The sequence below is a fragment of the Ochotona princeps genome, chromosome 11 (genome assembly GCF_030435755.1).
Source record: "Ochotona princeps isolate mOchPri1 chromosome 11, mOchPri1.hap1, whole genome shotgun sequence".
NCBI classification, from domain to species: Eukaryota; Metazoa; Chordata; class Mammalia; order Lagomorpha; family Ochotonidae; genus Ochotona; species Ochotona princeps.
The window spans coordinates 36,766,107-36,782,632 of record NC_080842.1 but is presented as its reverse complement, the minus strand read 5'-3'; the positions used below and the strand labels follow the sequence as shown (position 1 = coordinate 36,782,632).

At 39.1% G+C, this 16,526-nt stretch overlaps 1 protein-coding gene across 1 annotated transcript in view; it reads right to left on the bottom strand.

Annotated features, from left to right (window-relative positions):
- Nucleotides 1-16,000, bottom strand: part of ADAM28 (ADAM metallopeptidase domain 28) — a 227,465-nt gene extending 211,465 nt beyond the window's left edge. The window contains exon 1 of the mRNA XM_058670030.1: nt 15,924-16,000. The gene's annotated coding sequence lies outside the window, so the exon portion shown is untranslated. The remainder of the gene's footprint in view (nt 1-15,923) is intronic.
- Between the last annotated feature and the right edge of the window lie 526 nt (nt 16,001-16,526).

The window sequence follows — 16,526 nt, the reverse complement described above, 5'->3', positions numbered from 1 at the left end:
GATAACAATGTTGTAGGAAAAATCAGTCAGAGGCATGGGGTCAAATTTGCAGATTCTAAGATAGCTGAGGGGTAACTAAAGAACAAAATAAAATCAATGAAAAAGCATGGTAGTAACAGACCAAACCCTCTACAGTTTGAAACATCAATGTACATCTGATTCATTATTTGAGATAGTTGTACCCATAGTCCCATAATGTAACTAGTCCATCCATACTAAGAAAGACCCATTACCCCCAGGGGAAATAGAGAGTCAGGTTTTTCTCTGAGACTTGGGACACATTTTCAAAAATGGGTCAATTAGTAACTTTATTCTGTGTTTTTTTCTTTTCTGCTTAAAAATACTTCAATCAATACATAGCTGGCAGATTAACACTGAACTCACAGCCAATAGCACTATACCTCATGTCTAAAGGGAATTAAACAACACAATACAATTTATAAAAATGCACATTGCAGCCCTCCTGAACTAAGGTACTCTTCAACAGTGCTTTAGTATGATTCACTGGGGGGTTGGGGGGTCATTTAAAGCAGAGAAATCACTAACAATGAGGACCAAAAAATGTTTTACTGCAGCACTAATTATACTGCATTAAGAATCCTCATTTTGAGGCCTAGGACTGAAATAGGAAGGCAGAAGTCCGTTTATCTCAGGTGAGAGGTGCATATAGTGGGGGATTGAAGTGTTCTGCTGCTTTGCATGTGGGCATGTTCATCAATGCCCATGAAAGAACCACAAGCACAATTAGAGGATTGCAAGTAAATTCAGTGCAGGAGGGTAGTTAATTCACAAGTACCAACTCTGTGAGTAATGAGATCCTGTTGTGTGAGAAGCACTAAGAGAAACAGAAGAAAGTTGAGTCAAACTAAACATTTCCGTATGAAAATAAACTCATCATCTCCCAAGTGAAATCAAGGAGAGTCTGTGTGTTGTAATCTAGAAAAGAAAAATCTGAGCTAAAATCCTATAGGAAACAATCAAACAAAAAATAATGCATAAACAAAATAATCCACCAATACAAATAAGCAAATACTAATAAAAATATGTCCAGCAGAATAACAGGCGGAGGGCACTGACAGCATCACACACAGGGAGAAAATCCTAACAATCAGAAAGTAATCAAATCAGAAGTGATTTGAATACAACAAGATTCAGAGGACACAAATGCATTGCTCACAAAATAATTAACTCTATACTAGTAATCAGATGTTAGCACATCTGCAGAGAATAGGCATTCCAATAGTCCTTGGTTTGTGGCATCAGTATGAACCTTTGATGAGCAAGAATGTGAATCAGAAACACTCAAAACATTTGAGCAAACATTTCTTATAGGACTAAACCCATAAATCTGCAATGGTATTGAGCAATTCAATTTTCACAATAATGAAAAACCCAAAGTTCTGTGAATGTCCTATATGAAATGAGCACACATTATAAAATGGACTACTACTTAACACTGAACCTTATATTGTAGAAGACTCATAAATAAATATACTCTAGATACAGATAAAATGAAAGCATACAACAGGCAGACATTTAGGAGAAAGATATTTCCTGTCAACTGCTGGTTCGCCCTCCAAAGGCCTGCAGTGACTCCACCAGGACTAAATCTAAGAGTGGAGACCTCAGCCCATGGTTCCCACACAGAGGACAGAAATCCAAGCACTTGAGCCACACTCATCACTGCTACCTTCCAGCACTGGGCAGCTGAATTCAGCTGTAAGTATCCTGATACGGGGCTTTTGTGTCTTGGCTTGCATTTAACACATAAGCATTAAACACATTTTTGCTTTATTTATTTAAGATACAGAAATTGAGAGAGACAGACAGATTTCCCACCTACCAGTTCACTATCAGATCACTCCTAGTGGCCTGGGGGAGGCCAGGCCAAAGCCAAGAAATGGAAACTCAATCCAGATCTCCAATACGGAATGAAGTCCTCAATTACTTGGTCTGTCACTGCTGCCTCCCAGGTTATACATTGTTACAGTTCATTCTCCCAAAAGGAACTTTGGCTATTTAATCATTCCCATATGGTTCACAATTGCAAATGTTCTAAGGAAAAAAAAGTCCTAGAATGTGTTCATACCTGCTTAGCTATTCTGCCTTAAAATTATTCCTAACTGATTTTAAGACTCCAAGAAAATTACTCATTGTGCAAGTGTAATTGGCAATGTAATTGGAAAAAGGCACAGCCTATAGCATCTAAGAATATTGTCAAATCCAAGTTGAGTGGCTGATACTTATGCCTGTATGGGACTAGGAACAGGGATATATTGCATTAGGAAAGAAAAAGGGTATGAAAAGCCATCCTTGTTAGAAAGAGTGCATCAATGTTCATCTGATCTAGCTACACACACGCACACACACACACTCACAAATCCACACAGGCACATGCATATTGAAATACATCACTCATCAATAGAATGAATGCTTTTAGTACTTAGTGCTTACACTTTCAGAGACACTGTTTAAAATGAAAATATTTAACTTGAACCCTGAAGTTGTAGCCATGAATAATAAGGACTGTGTGTGTGCTTTAAATCTTCATTTCCCAGTGGCATAGAAACATACACTTAGGGAGTATGTCTGGGCACTTGTCCCTAGCAAGTCGCAGGAGAGAAAAGCTGCTCTGTTTCTGCTGGAAGAGCAAAGAAGGAAGGGGCTAACAGCCAGGGAAATAGGCCAGAATGTGATTATTAAACCCAAGAATAGCACAAACACAAGCCATCCTTAAAACTGACTGGTGGACTGGGTGAGCTTGCTAAGAAAGAATTGTGGAGGGCATTTTCTCTTTAACCAGGACTGCAAAAGCCACAACAAAGGCAGCAAGGCTTAGTCACAGTGGGGAGGGATCAGGTGCATGGAAGACCACCCCTGGCTACAGCCGTGCTACTGAACATTCAGCGTTGCTCATCCATCATCCCTGTAGGTCACATGAGCTTCCCCATTCACCAAAGTCTACTGTTCAGATTTTCACAGGAGAAAGATGATTTGGATGGTTGATTTGTAAAAGCCCTATCTACCGTTTTCTGTCTGGTACTGTGACATTCACAAATCCTGTGACATCAAATCCCAAACCTCTCCTCAATTCTGCATCACGATGTTGTGGGGTCTGGTCCCAAAAGCCACTTGCCTGTCATTACTGTCTTACTTGGAACTGTTTTGTGTGCCCCTTTCATTCCATAAGATACTATCATTTTTTCCTTCTATCTCCTATTCACGCTAAGCAGATTTTGTTTGGGAGTAATCATAACAACATGACAAAGATAAATAATCCATTCATTAGAAAGAATGCATCATGGGGAAAAAAGCAAAACAAGTCATTCACTTGGCATTATTCTAAAATATACATTACAACATACAGCCACAACAATATATCTGGAATCTGAACACATGCCATGTCCATGGGGAAACCAGGTGAGCAGGCGGGTATAGGTTCTTCAATTCATGATCATGCTAGAAAAACGCAGTTTGTCCTTTCTGTGACTTTTTATTCCATTCACTGACATTTTGCTTTCCCCAGAGCTTTAGATCATTTTGTATTTAAATCCAAAATCACTTTTGTGGTTTTCATAGACATAATCTACACTTTGAATGGATCTGGAAATCTTTAAATGCTTCCAAATGCTAAGTTTTCAATAGCATGCCCACTCTATCGCCACAAGTTTTTAGAAATCACATGTTAATCAGTATTCAGAATACTGATTTTATTTCCAAACTTTAAGGAAGATCATTGTCTTCAAATTCCTATTTTCCCCTTCCCCATTTACTCCTAACCCTTTCTGTAGGTATTTTCAGTCTAACAATAAATTCAGAGTCCTATATCTTTATCTTTGTCTCTATAATGCTTTCTCTTCTCAGGTTTACAAAGTCATGACCAACCTGCAGCAGGGTAAATATACAGATATGCACATGCAATGGTACGGGGAGAAGTTTGGTAGTAATTTTCTCCAAGTTTACATGATGTTTGGATAATCATGGTTCACTGCATATTATACTCCCTAAATTGAAAATTTGAGGTATTTGATGAAATAGGGGAAAGCATATCATAAGATGGGAAAAGATGGCATTTTCTTGTTACATACTCATGTTCCGTTGGTAATCCTTTAGAGCCATTTTATGCATGTGTGTTTCTAAATAGCATCCTATAGTATTTGTGATATGTCTAACTGTTGAAAGTTATTCTTAATACTAGGTTCCACCATTTTTATTGGATCTGAAATACAATTATACCAGGGGAAAATTGTTCAAAATTTTATCTTTCCAGGTCTGGTGCAGTAGCCTAGCAGCTAAAATCCTTGCCTTGAACATGCCGGGATCCCATATGGGAACTGGTTTTAATCCCATCAGCCCCACTTCCCATCCAGTTCCCTGCTTGTGGCCTGGGATTGCAATCAAAGACAGCCGAAAGCCTTGGGACCTTGCAACTGTGTGGGAAACCAAGAAGAAGTTCCTGGCTCCTGGCTTCAGATTGGCTCAGCTCCAGTCTTTGCAGCCTCTAGGAAAGTGAAATCAACGGACAGAAGATCTTCCTGTCTACTCTATTCTTCCAACAAAAAAATAAATAAATGCTTAAAAATTTCATCTTTCCACTGAAATTAATTTGCTGTTGGATATTTTCTTCCAAACATGTAGCAAATTATGACATGCACGCATACATGTAGAGAAATTTGTAATAGTAATGTACAATATTATAGATTAGTACAATGTTATAGATTAATACAACTTATAAGCAAATATGTGCATGTTGTGAACACAATGTAATTTGTATTTATTGGTTATTTGTACATGAACAATATGTATATGTTCATTTAGTATTCGTTGTGTGGTCATTTATCAATTATTACTCTCACTACTGTGATAACAATTGTCACTCAAGTGTTCTTATTTGCTCAAACTTTATTGATAATGTTAATTCTCTGGAATATCAGGAATCCTTTGGAGAATCAGCGTGAAAACGACATCCATCCTATAAAGTGAATGGGGTCATGGTCACTGTCATCACAGCTGCCTGTTGTCACTCCTCCCAGGAGAGACGTTTCTCTTGTGCTCTTGCATTCCATCACGCCATGGCTCTTGGCAGTAAGACTCACCCAGCAATTCAAACTCTACCACACTCTGTGACTTCAAAGCATGTGATTTAGTGTCTTTGTATGTGAGGGCAGAGCTTGATCAAAAAGGGGTGGAATTGTCATCTTTCATATTGAAAGCCAGAATACAGCATCTGAAACTCAAACAAACAAATACAAGATATATGCCAGTGACGTGACATATTGTGATTGGATCACTGTTTATAGCACTTATCTATATTCCTGGGAACAGTGGTCTTTCCACCTCTTATTTACTGAACTCTTTGTTTAATATACCATTAAACCTGCAATTATTATCCCAAAAATTGAGAAAAAAAGAAAGAAGAAGGGGAAGGTATTATTAAATTCTTATAATTACATCCATCAAATACATGAACTGTTCTCTTTAATAAGCATTAAGAATAAAAATCAAAAATTAATATTATGAAGTATGCTAGTAATGTAAACACTAAGAGACAGAACTAAAAGTTGTAAACAGTTGCTTATATAGAGTGACAGAAAGAGGCAGGGCAGAGAAGTCCATTGTCTCATAACAATCTTTGTAGAACTGCTTGGCCCTTTAAAGTTTATAGGGGTACCTCAAAATGTCACGGAAAATAGGTTAGAAGAGAAATATACAATCCATGCACTGGAGAGTTCATTTTATTGAACTAAACACAGATCAAAAATTTTTGTATCAAACTAGTATCCTCATATATAACTTTTACTGAAGCAATTTCTTAAAAGACATATTTGTATTGGAGATACACAGAGAGGAGAGAGAGACAGAGGGAGATCTTCTCTCTGTTAATTCACTTTCCAAGTGGCCACAATGGCTGGAGCTGAGCCAATCCAAAGCCAGGAGCCAGGAGCCTCCTGTGGGTCTCCCACATGGCTGCAAGGTTTCAAGGCTTTGGGCCTTCTTTGACTGCTTTCCCAGTCCACAAGCAGGGAGCTGATTGTGAAGCGGCACTGCTGGGATTAGAACAGGCACCCATATGGGATCCTGGAGCATTCAACGTGAGGACTTTAGCTGCTAGGCCACCGTGTTGGACCCTGAAAGCTTTTTTTTTTTTTTAACAGAAGCCTGTACTGCATTTCCTAACTACTCTCATTGCTTAGTCTTCAGTTTGGCCTTCTTGTTCATGGCCTGTGTCCTTCTAACCTCACTCCATCAATTAACTAACTTATTATCTCAGCAAGAATCTTCACCCACATTTTTTTCCATCACAATGCTCCAGGAATCCCATCATTCTGTTCTTTTCAAAGCTCTCTGTCATCTAATGGCTTGCCTAATTGACACTCCCAAGATTGGATTCTCTTGGTGGTTCCACGTTTTTGTGGCACACGTTCTATGAATCCGCTTAGAGGCTTAAGCCCAACAAAACAAAGTTCAGCTACAGTTCTTCCCTCAACTCTCCGCTCTCATTGTAGCCGAGTCGGTAAATTAGCCAGCCTACTGGTGAAATACGATGGTCATCAGTCAGTCGGTTCAGAATCAAGTCTTGCAGATTCTGAATTCAAAATATATCTCAGTTGCACACCATTCTCCATCACCTCTACATCAGACTAGCCTCCCGTAGTATTATCACTTGCCAGGAAGATTACAAAATGATTCTAATTCATCCCCTTGTTTGCATGCTATAGTCTTCAATGGGTATTCAAAGAAAGTGATCTTTGTTTAAAAAAAAGCTGACCAAGTTATTCTGTTGATAAAAACTCTTGAATGGATTTTTCGATGAGTTTCTGGTTATGTACAAACTTCATTTCATGCCATTGACCTTGTGCACATTATGTCCTTTGTGCTGATCAGTTTCCCCGGGCACCTTGTCACTTTCCATATCAAGGAATTTACATATAACAAAAACTAGAGGCCAGCTCCTATATAGGCTTTAGGCTTCAGATCAAATATTCTTTTTTTCTTCAAAGATCTTCCCTCTGCTGGTTCACTCCCCAAATAGCCACAAAGGCCAGAGCTGAGCTAATTCAAAGCCAGCAGCTTCTTCCAGGTCTTCCACGCAGGTCCAGGGTCGCCCTACATAGTCTTCCCAGGCTATAAGCAGGTAGCTGGATCAGAAGTGGAGTAGCTCATATAGCACCCATATGGGATGCTGATGCTAGCAGCTAGATGATTAGCCATTTGAGCCATCAAGCCAGCCCTTAAATGTTCTTTCTTAAAGGGTTTATCTCTGATACACTAAGTAACACTTGCAATGGTTTTATCTTTATATTTACTGATGTGAATACTTGTTGGCTGCCTCTTCTTCCAAACTATGTTCTAGGAAACCAGGAGTCATATATTCTTCATTGTTCTGTATCTCAGGGCTTGAGCATTAGCAAGTGCTCCAGCACTGTTTTAAAATGTCCAGCACAGTGCCCTTTATGTGGGGCTTGCATTCATCATTCTTGTATGGTTAAATCATTAATCAACATAAGTTGCAAAGCAATTCTTCCTATCATGTCTTCCAAGCTCTACAGGTCAAGGGCATGACAAGATTCTTGATGACTTACACAAATTCAGCGCAAGAGTGCTGGACCTTCTCTCCTTGGTTCCACATGCAAATAATATGAACATTTTCTTATTAAAAACTAAAAGAACATCTAAGGTGTTTTATACTGAGTATTTGTTCAGGGAAGAGAAGTTTACACAGCTTGTGGAGAATTATTCAGCAGGAAATTAAATCTCTGTAATTCTGGATTTTCACTTTGCTTTCAATTGGCAAAATGTCCTGGCAAACCACTCTCCCCTTTAGAACATTCATAATACCACATCCGCCACCAAAATGTGTGTTCTGTGCCAAATCACAAAACAGGTTAGACAAGATGACTCCTAGGAGGGCTGAGAGACAAGGCTATGCGTAGGCTAAGTACACATCGCTGCTTCATGCAGATATGGCAATTTATTCTGAGATGTTGAAGCTTACAGAATACTCAAATAATAAGACAATGCATTTACAATGAAAATTCTATTGCAGTACTTATGTAAATAGGGTATCTGCTTTGAGCCCCTTACCAAGCTTTTGAGATTGATATTTGCTGTTACTTGCATATATCCCATAAGCTCATGTAGGCATTAAACCACAAGTTGGTGGTACAGTGAGAACAGAAACAATCTAACTATAACATTCTTGAGAGAGACTCTGGGGGAGTGATTAGATTGGGACAGGTCATTTGGCTTGGGATCCCATGATAGAATCAGGTTGACAAGCGATGGAGATAGAAGTAAGCATTCCTTTTCCCTGTGCTTATCATGTGATACCCTGTGCCATCTTGGAACTCTGGCAACATGAACACCACTACTGAAGTCCGAATCAGTGGCTCCCTTCCTCAATGTTCTATACTGAAACTTCGAAGCTATGACCTAAATAAAACTTTTCTCATTATATGTTCACTAATTCATGTATGTAATCCCACTGACAAAAAGCTGACCTATACAATATTTTTTAACATTTAAAAACTTTATCTACTTGAAAGTCAAGAGCTACAGAAACAGAGGCAGAGACAGTAATTGTCCAACTACCGGTTCATTCCTCGATGGTTGCAATGGCCAGAGCTGAGCTGGTTTGAAGCCAGAAGCCTGGAGCTTCCTCTCAGTCTATCTTGGACAGGGGCCCAAGCACTTAGACCATCTTCTGCTGCTTTCCCATTCTGATTACCAGGAAATTGAGCAGGAAGTAGGGCAGCCACAACTAGAACTAGCACACACATTGGATAATGTCACTATAGGCAGAAGATTTGCCCTATAAGACACAGTATCAGCCCTGACTTACGTTAACTATTTTACCAGTAAGGCAATTGGGCAGCTTTACTGAGGAATAAATAAACTGTCTAAAGTCACATAATTAGTGCCAAAATGAAGAACTAAATCTTAGCCCATGCTACTTCTTTCAGCAAGAATGCGATTATTTTGCTATCATTTAGGGAATAGAATTGACTTCATTTATAAATAAACAGCTACAATGGAGAACAGACATGCATGCTAAACAACTTGCTCTTTTGCATACTCCTACAAAATAAAAAGCAAAGCCAAAGTGAAGTTTTGGACTAACTTTATACAGCATTAATGACAATGATAGGGCAAGAATTTATTTTTTTTTCCTGCACCGATAATGAACATAAAGCAAAGAGTACAGTGAAGGGAAAACCTACCACCACCACTGGATTAAACACCCACACAGTTTGCCTTCAGCAGGTCTATTTGAGCTGATTTAGCCAGTCATGAAACAAAATGTAGCTCTTAGAAGTCAGTAACATATAGATTCAGATCTTGTGCCTTGGGTCACACCATCTCTCAGAACATCATGAGATGAAAGGATATTTCAACTCTCTGTGACAGAATTTAATAGTCTCGGTAAATTTCAATTCCTTTGTCTACTTCATATCAGATAAACCCTAAATACAGTTGCTTCTAGGGAAAGCCCTTTGTAGAATTACCAATGCAATTAAGAAGCATTTTATTTAATACATCTGAGAAAACACAGCTTTGATATAAATTCTCCAATGAGAGTAACACCACCATGTTTATGAAAGACACACATGTGTTCACTTTAAGAATGAGGTGGGTGGCATTGCCACCAAGGTCATTGCTTTTGGGTACTGAATCCCAGCAGGAAAATGGATCAGTTGGGTCAGTAGAAGGAAGCAAGCAAATTTGCAACTAAAAATGTCAACACACACACACACACTCACACAGAAATAGAGAGAGAGATCAAAGGCAGATTATAGCTACCCAGGAGAGACACCAAGGAGATTCGCGTTGGGGCAGCAAGATCAAGGCACCCGAAAGACCTTTTCAGGACTTCCAACCATATCTGGAGAGAAATCAAAGGCTGAATCCTTGGCTATTGCATTTCAAAAATAAATAAAGACTCCTCTACTTCCTTCACAAAAGATCAGCCAAGCTAAATTTATGCTCTAGAATATTACCCTGGGAGCTCTCCCTGGAAGAAATCATTTTAACCCTAATACTATTCTTTGTTTTGAATCCAAGTCTCTGATTTTGCCCACACGACCATTAGCAGAAAAATTAGAAACGCATCCAATCAAAAAATATTTACTGAGCAGTGATGCAAAGTACTTTACCAGGGGAAGTGCCAGCCTCCAAAAATTATGAAAACTCTCCAATTATTCTAAACTTATTATACTACTAATTTGTTCTTCAGAGTTGAGTCCTACCTTTTTTGGAAAGTCATCCCCTCAAGTATCAAAATCTTTGGTGGGAGGTTGAAACATTAGATGGACAGCATCTATTCAGAAAGAAGCATCTGCTAGCATGAAGAGCATCACACTGGAAACAAATCATTAAGCCCATTAAGAGAAATGGGAATAGAAAAGTAAACTGAGAAACAAACTCACCATCTTGTGTAATTAAAGTGTTTGATACAGGCTAAATTAAAAATAGATTTTATCTGTAGGCAACTTCTATAAATTTGAACGATATTCTAAAGCTCTATGCTAAGGATTAGGAGCCTGTTTCTGGACGTGGGAGGAGATATAAGCTATGGCATGCAAAAAGTGTATTTCTTCACCTCATTGGAGGGAAAGAATACAGCAGTTTGAATCAACATTTAGGTCTGGAGTCTGTCATAAGCTCTATGCAGGTATGCATATCACAACACTTCTATGACATTTAGCGTTTTTTTTTCCTTCATGTCACACAAGATGATAAAATCATTCCAACTGGATAAGAAATTACCAAATACTTAGCCTCTGGCTCGATTAAGGATAAAAAATTTATTTTCAAGTGTCAAATAGCTTACAAAATTATTGGAAGGTTGAAACAATCATCTGCAACCTGATTTCCTGGAACACTTCCAAGTTGTACGCATCCCACTGCCTCCGTCCTAACAGCAGGAGAGCTGTCACCATCAGCACAAAGAGGTGCAAGATTAGAGGAGCTGCGTGGCAGCCTATCAGCTAAAGTCCTCACCATTTGGGCTCCCTGCCTGGGGTCTGGGAAAATAGTCCAAGATGACCCGAGACCTTGGGACCCTGCACCCACATGGAAGACCCTGGGGAAGAATCAGATTGACTCTGCTCTGGCTGTTACAGCCACTTGGGGAGTGAATCATTGGAGGGAAGTTCTTCTTCTCTCTTTCTTTCTGTATATTAGACTTTGCAATTTTAAAAAATGGTGCCAGATTAGAAAGCCACTAATTGGAAACCTAACCTCCCAGTGCCACAGCCCTCATGAGAAAAACCAATGTCTTCGGTTTACTCTTTCCTCTACTTACTTCCATTCTAAATGAACATCTCCCAGGAGTACATCTGCTGGCTAGAACTAAAACCACATACAACAGTGTACCTGCCTGCATTTCATAAGCTTCAGGATTCTGGGCATCCCTCATGTGTAGTTCAGAAGCCTCAATTGAAAACAATGTCATCTGTGTGGGTGGCCCAGATGTTCCCTTCAGGACTGAGCCACACATTACTCCAGCTGCTGAGATTATTGGTAGATGACATCCTCACAAAGTGTTTTTCTATGAATTGCCACCAGTTAAAGAAATGTTTCATGTGTAGGAGGAAGTCCACCCCCCAGGGATGCACTGCACCTAATAATGGTCCACATGGGGATATCAAGAACAAGACCCTTTGCCTCAAGGCAGGGCCACACTGAAGGTCATCCCAGCTCCAGAAGTCCTCATGGAATCATATGAATTCTTTATTGTGACTGCTGTACAGTTCAACTCATTTCTCCACCCTGTCTGGGGATTTATATGACCTCACAGCTGCTGATCCTATGGCCCCTTTCCCACATGCAATTACTCCTCTCAGAATGTGTTCTCTTAGGAATCAGACCTAAGACAGACACATCAGAGGCAAATGGAATAAACGCTGAAGAAGCCACGTTTATGAGCACTGAGTTGTATGAGCTCTATCTTCATAAAAGAAAATCACTAGGATCTCAGAGTCCCTGGTGCAGGGTGAGCCAAAAGATGTTGCATAGCAGTAACACTGTACAGCCAACATTCCTTCTGGTTAAAAGCTGAAATTCTTGAGATAAACTTACTTAATCCTAATATAAGCTTGTGAAGCAAATTCCATCATCATCCATTTTTGAAATGAGAAAAATAAAATACAGAGAGACGAGTTCAATCCTGAACCATAAGCAGAAGAGCTATGATCGTCCTTCTAATTCTAAGGCTGATAGTCTCACTATGTTTTCATCTCAATATTAAATTTGCAAATAAAAAAGTGTCCTTGAAAGAGAGAAGTAGAAGGCCATATGATGAGCAAGGGAAAAGAGACAAAAGACAATGTCATGGCAGAAGCACAGAGTGAACTCAGTAACCTCAGGAAACTCAGACAAAAGGTACAAAATAAATCAATCCAAAGGTTTATTCCCCAGAACCTAACAAGAAAACCAGCCTCACTGGCACTCTGACTTCTGGTTCTGGAGGACTCATTCCGGATTTCAGATCTTAGAACTATAAAAAGATAACTCATTTGTTTAAGGCAGTATGTGTGTTTCACTTTATTTTAACAGCATTGAGAAACATGTGGGACCATAGGGATATTTGCAAATTATAGTATTTGCAATATTACAGAAAAGGACCTACTGGAGTAATAGAAATTCCATTTGCTTAGCCATTACAGGTTAAAATGAGAAGTTCTGGTCTTGGGCTTAGATCCCCTACCATCTTTACTTCACCTACACAGCACAATGGTCAAGAGGAAAATGATGTCCAGGAACATAATGAGTAGGCACTTGGTCATAAATGCTGATAGGTAAAAGTCTGTCTTCCCAAAGTATAATTTCTGGGAGTTGTAAATTACATGCAGGACAAAACAACTAGTAAGTAGCACAAGATTTATACTAAAGCTTAGAATTTTAGTTTTTCTGTGTTCTGACAAATGGTCTTGCACACTCTTGGAACAAGAACTGTGCTTGATGCATACCTGGATCCAAACTTGAGACAGGTAAGACCAGGTACCAAATGCTAATCATTTGTGAGGATGGGAGAAAAGGGAGGAAGCCCACACCCAAACACTCCGTATTTAGAGAGCCTCATTCTACTTCAGCCCCCTTAGTCCCTGAGCCAACCTCCTTAGATATTTTCTGGGACAAAGTGAGTACACAAAAATAAATGTAATAAATAGTTCTCCTTATCTTCACTCTCTAGTTATAACTATAAAAAGGCTTGGCAACAGCTGCCATAAGACTCAGAAATAGAGGGAAATGGTCAGTTTCTAAGCTGCTGTAAATCACTATTTCAGGAAAAAAATGTAAAGAAGGAATGCTACAAGCAATATTTGGTTTTTAAAAAAAAGTTATTTATTTTTTTGAAATACAGAAGGACAGGAAATAAAGAGCTTTTAACTGTAGGTTCACTCTCCAAATATCCACAACAGTCAAGGCTGGGTCAGGTAGGAGCTAGCAACACCAAGCACCATGCTTTTGATGACAAGTCTTCAATCTGCCTGAAGTGGTAGAACAGTATGTCTTAAAATTTCTAGTCCATCATGATCCAATGACCTTATAGAATGCAATCAAAGGTGGCTGGAAGCGTAGTATAGCTGGATAAGCCACTGCTTGCAAAACCAGTCTTTTGCAGAGGGCATTTCCAGTTTTGCTTCAGACCTAGATCCCTGCCAGTATAACTGGGAAGGCATCAGATGGTGGCTCAGGTACTGAAGCTGTTGCCATCCAGGTTGGAAAACAGCATGGAGATCTTGGGTCCTAGCTTCAGCTTAGCCCAATCCTAGCTGTTGCTGCCATTTGGGGAGTGAAACAGCAGACAGAAGATCTCTTTTTTCCTCTCTCCCTGTCTGCCACCTTATCTTCCAAATAAATGCATATTTTAAAAAATATATTGAAAAGAATCACTGGAAAACTGATGTTGATAAGAAAAGTACACAATGCAACTCCAAGTTATTTGTCAGGCTCAACAAACACAAATTTACATGTTGAGAATTGAGTTAAAGCTTCTGAAAGCTTTGGTTCAAAGATGGGTTCTAGTGCCTAGATTATACTTTGAGTAGCACTAGTCTGATTTAACACGAAAATGCCACTCTCCTGTGTCACTTCTACTTCTAGGTGCCTTGGGGTATTTCTCTCATGCAATTATGCTGCTGGTTTTGAGGCATCTCTACAGTCTTGCACCATTTTTTGTTATGAAATCACGCTGCAAGCCTAAGTAAGGGTGTTTATTGTTAATACAACTTGAAAATTGCATTGACTTCATGATTGGGAATTTAGTATTTTGAATTCTTTAGAATACAGAAATATGGGAAGGTGAAAATAAATTGAAACAGTATAGATGTGTGGGTTAATAGAACAATTTTGTGGAAAGTAGATGGGACTGATTTCTGAAGGACTTCTGCACCCGCCAAAAAAATCTTTTCTGTAATTTTCTCACAGTACATACTATACAAATAATCTACCTGTAGGCCTCTTGCATGCTTAAAAGATTTATTCCAGAAGCCTCGCTGCAGCACTACTGGTTCAGAATCTTTGGTTATGAAACCTAAGAGTTCATTTTTATTTTCTTATGCAATTTATCTTATTTTTAGACACATAAAATATTCGAAACTAGTGTATCCCTTTAAAGAAAAGTTGAATTTAGAGAGTAAATTAATCCCCTATCTCAAAAAGCAAGCAATTTAAAAACATTATGCTCAAGGTAAGATTTGTGCTCCCAAAGGTTTATGTATTGAAAACTTGGTTGTCATCTTGGTATTGTGGGAGGTAGTGGAATCTCAAAGTGATAGGGTCTGGTAGTAGGTGGTCAGGATTCAAGTAGCTTTTATGTGATTCCTCTCAGCTTTCATGAGAACAAGTTTTCACACAATGTGTCCAACCCTGGCTTCCTATTTGTAGATGGAACCTCTTCCTGCTACAAGTGTACCCAGTGTTGTGAGAGCATTTGCTCCTATGTCCTCACCAGACACTAACCAAGGAAGGTACTCAACTGGGAAGGAAGATACTCAACTTTCAGTCTTTGAAACTGTGACCAAAAGAATCCTCTTCTCTAGTAAGCAACTAACCATATTCAGGTTTTTAATTATAGTAATGCAAAGGTAATGATACAAAAATTTTCTTTCAAAGGGTTTTAATATTTTTTTTCATAACTTCATAACTGCATTCCTTTAGGGATGGTGTGTTCTAAGATCCAAGGTTTTTATATCTCATCTTTTTTCAATTAAAGTAGCTTGCAATATTTTGAGAGGAAACATTTTCCGAGTTTTGTTGTCTTCATTACAGAAATTGTTTGGCAGCGAGAAAGTGGGATACACGTCAGGGGAAGGGGTGTAATGACTGGCTTTTAGGAAAATGACACTTGTCCTTGAATAGCTAGCAATCATTTGGGATTCATTTAGTTCTGGCTCTGTGGGAGAACAGATCAAATGAACCCAGAAACTGAGTTATCAGCACCAAGCATCTGCAAAATGGCTGATTCTCAAAATTCAATTTGTCAGAATATAAATCATAGTATAATTTCATCCTTTCATCCTTTCTTCCTACCTTTCTGAAATGCCTTGATCTCACAGGGAATATCTTCATATTGGCATCCAGAAATTTCAATGCATTTGTCTCTATTGGGAAATATTGTTCTTTTAAAATTCCTAATCATTCTTTGCTTCAAACAGAAGGACAGCGTAAGAATTTTATCTTTTCTCCCAAGATAGCTGATTTTCAGAGAACATGTAGAATCAAAAGAAAGCATACATTTTTTAAGAGCTTCTATGTGTCAAGTATTTTTGACATTCCCTTTTTTACCCTCACTTTTTAATATTCATGCTAATAGGTCATGAGAATCCTTATTTCATGAATGAGGAAATGGAAGGTCGGTGAAGATAAACAAATCAGAACTCTTACAAGTGACAGAAACACAAGTATACCTGGCTCACCTTCCTTCATAGCTCATACTGGATCCATCACACAGTGAGACCTCCTAACCAGGATGAACTTTCCAAGAATCCTTTTTGCCTCAGCAGTGCTTGTTCATAGTGAGGTTTGAGTTCCTTATTTCCTATACACACTCTATCCAGTGTTACACTGCCTATATAAAAAGAGCAAAAGGGGGCTGGCACTATAACTTAACAGGTAAAGCTGCTGCCTGTGATCCAACACCAGAAAGCCATATGGGTGCCTGTTCAAGTCTCAGCTGTTCTATTTCTGATCCAGTTCTACGTTAATGGCCTGGGAAAGCAGTGTAGGATGGCCAGCAGAGGGCATCCAGTGCCTTATCAGATGATAGAAACCAGAACAGGTTGGACAACTCTCCTGGCCAAGTTTTGCAGCATTTTCTTGGGCCTGTGGATAACTAAGGTGGACTTGGCCCACAAAAAGACCTTGGGAAGATCTTAACCTTGCAGCAATGAAGCCAGTGCCATCTCAGAACTATCAAGACCACTCAAGTAACACTCCTGGAACACTCTTTCCCACATTGGGGTCTTTATGGTGTCATCAATTGACTGTCCCCCATCCAGGAAACCGATACAGTTTAGCAG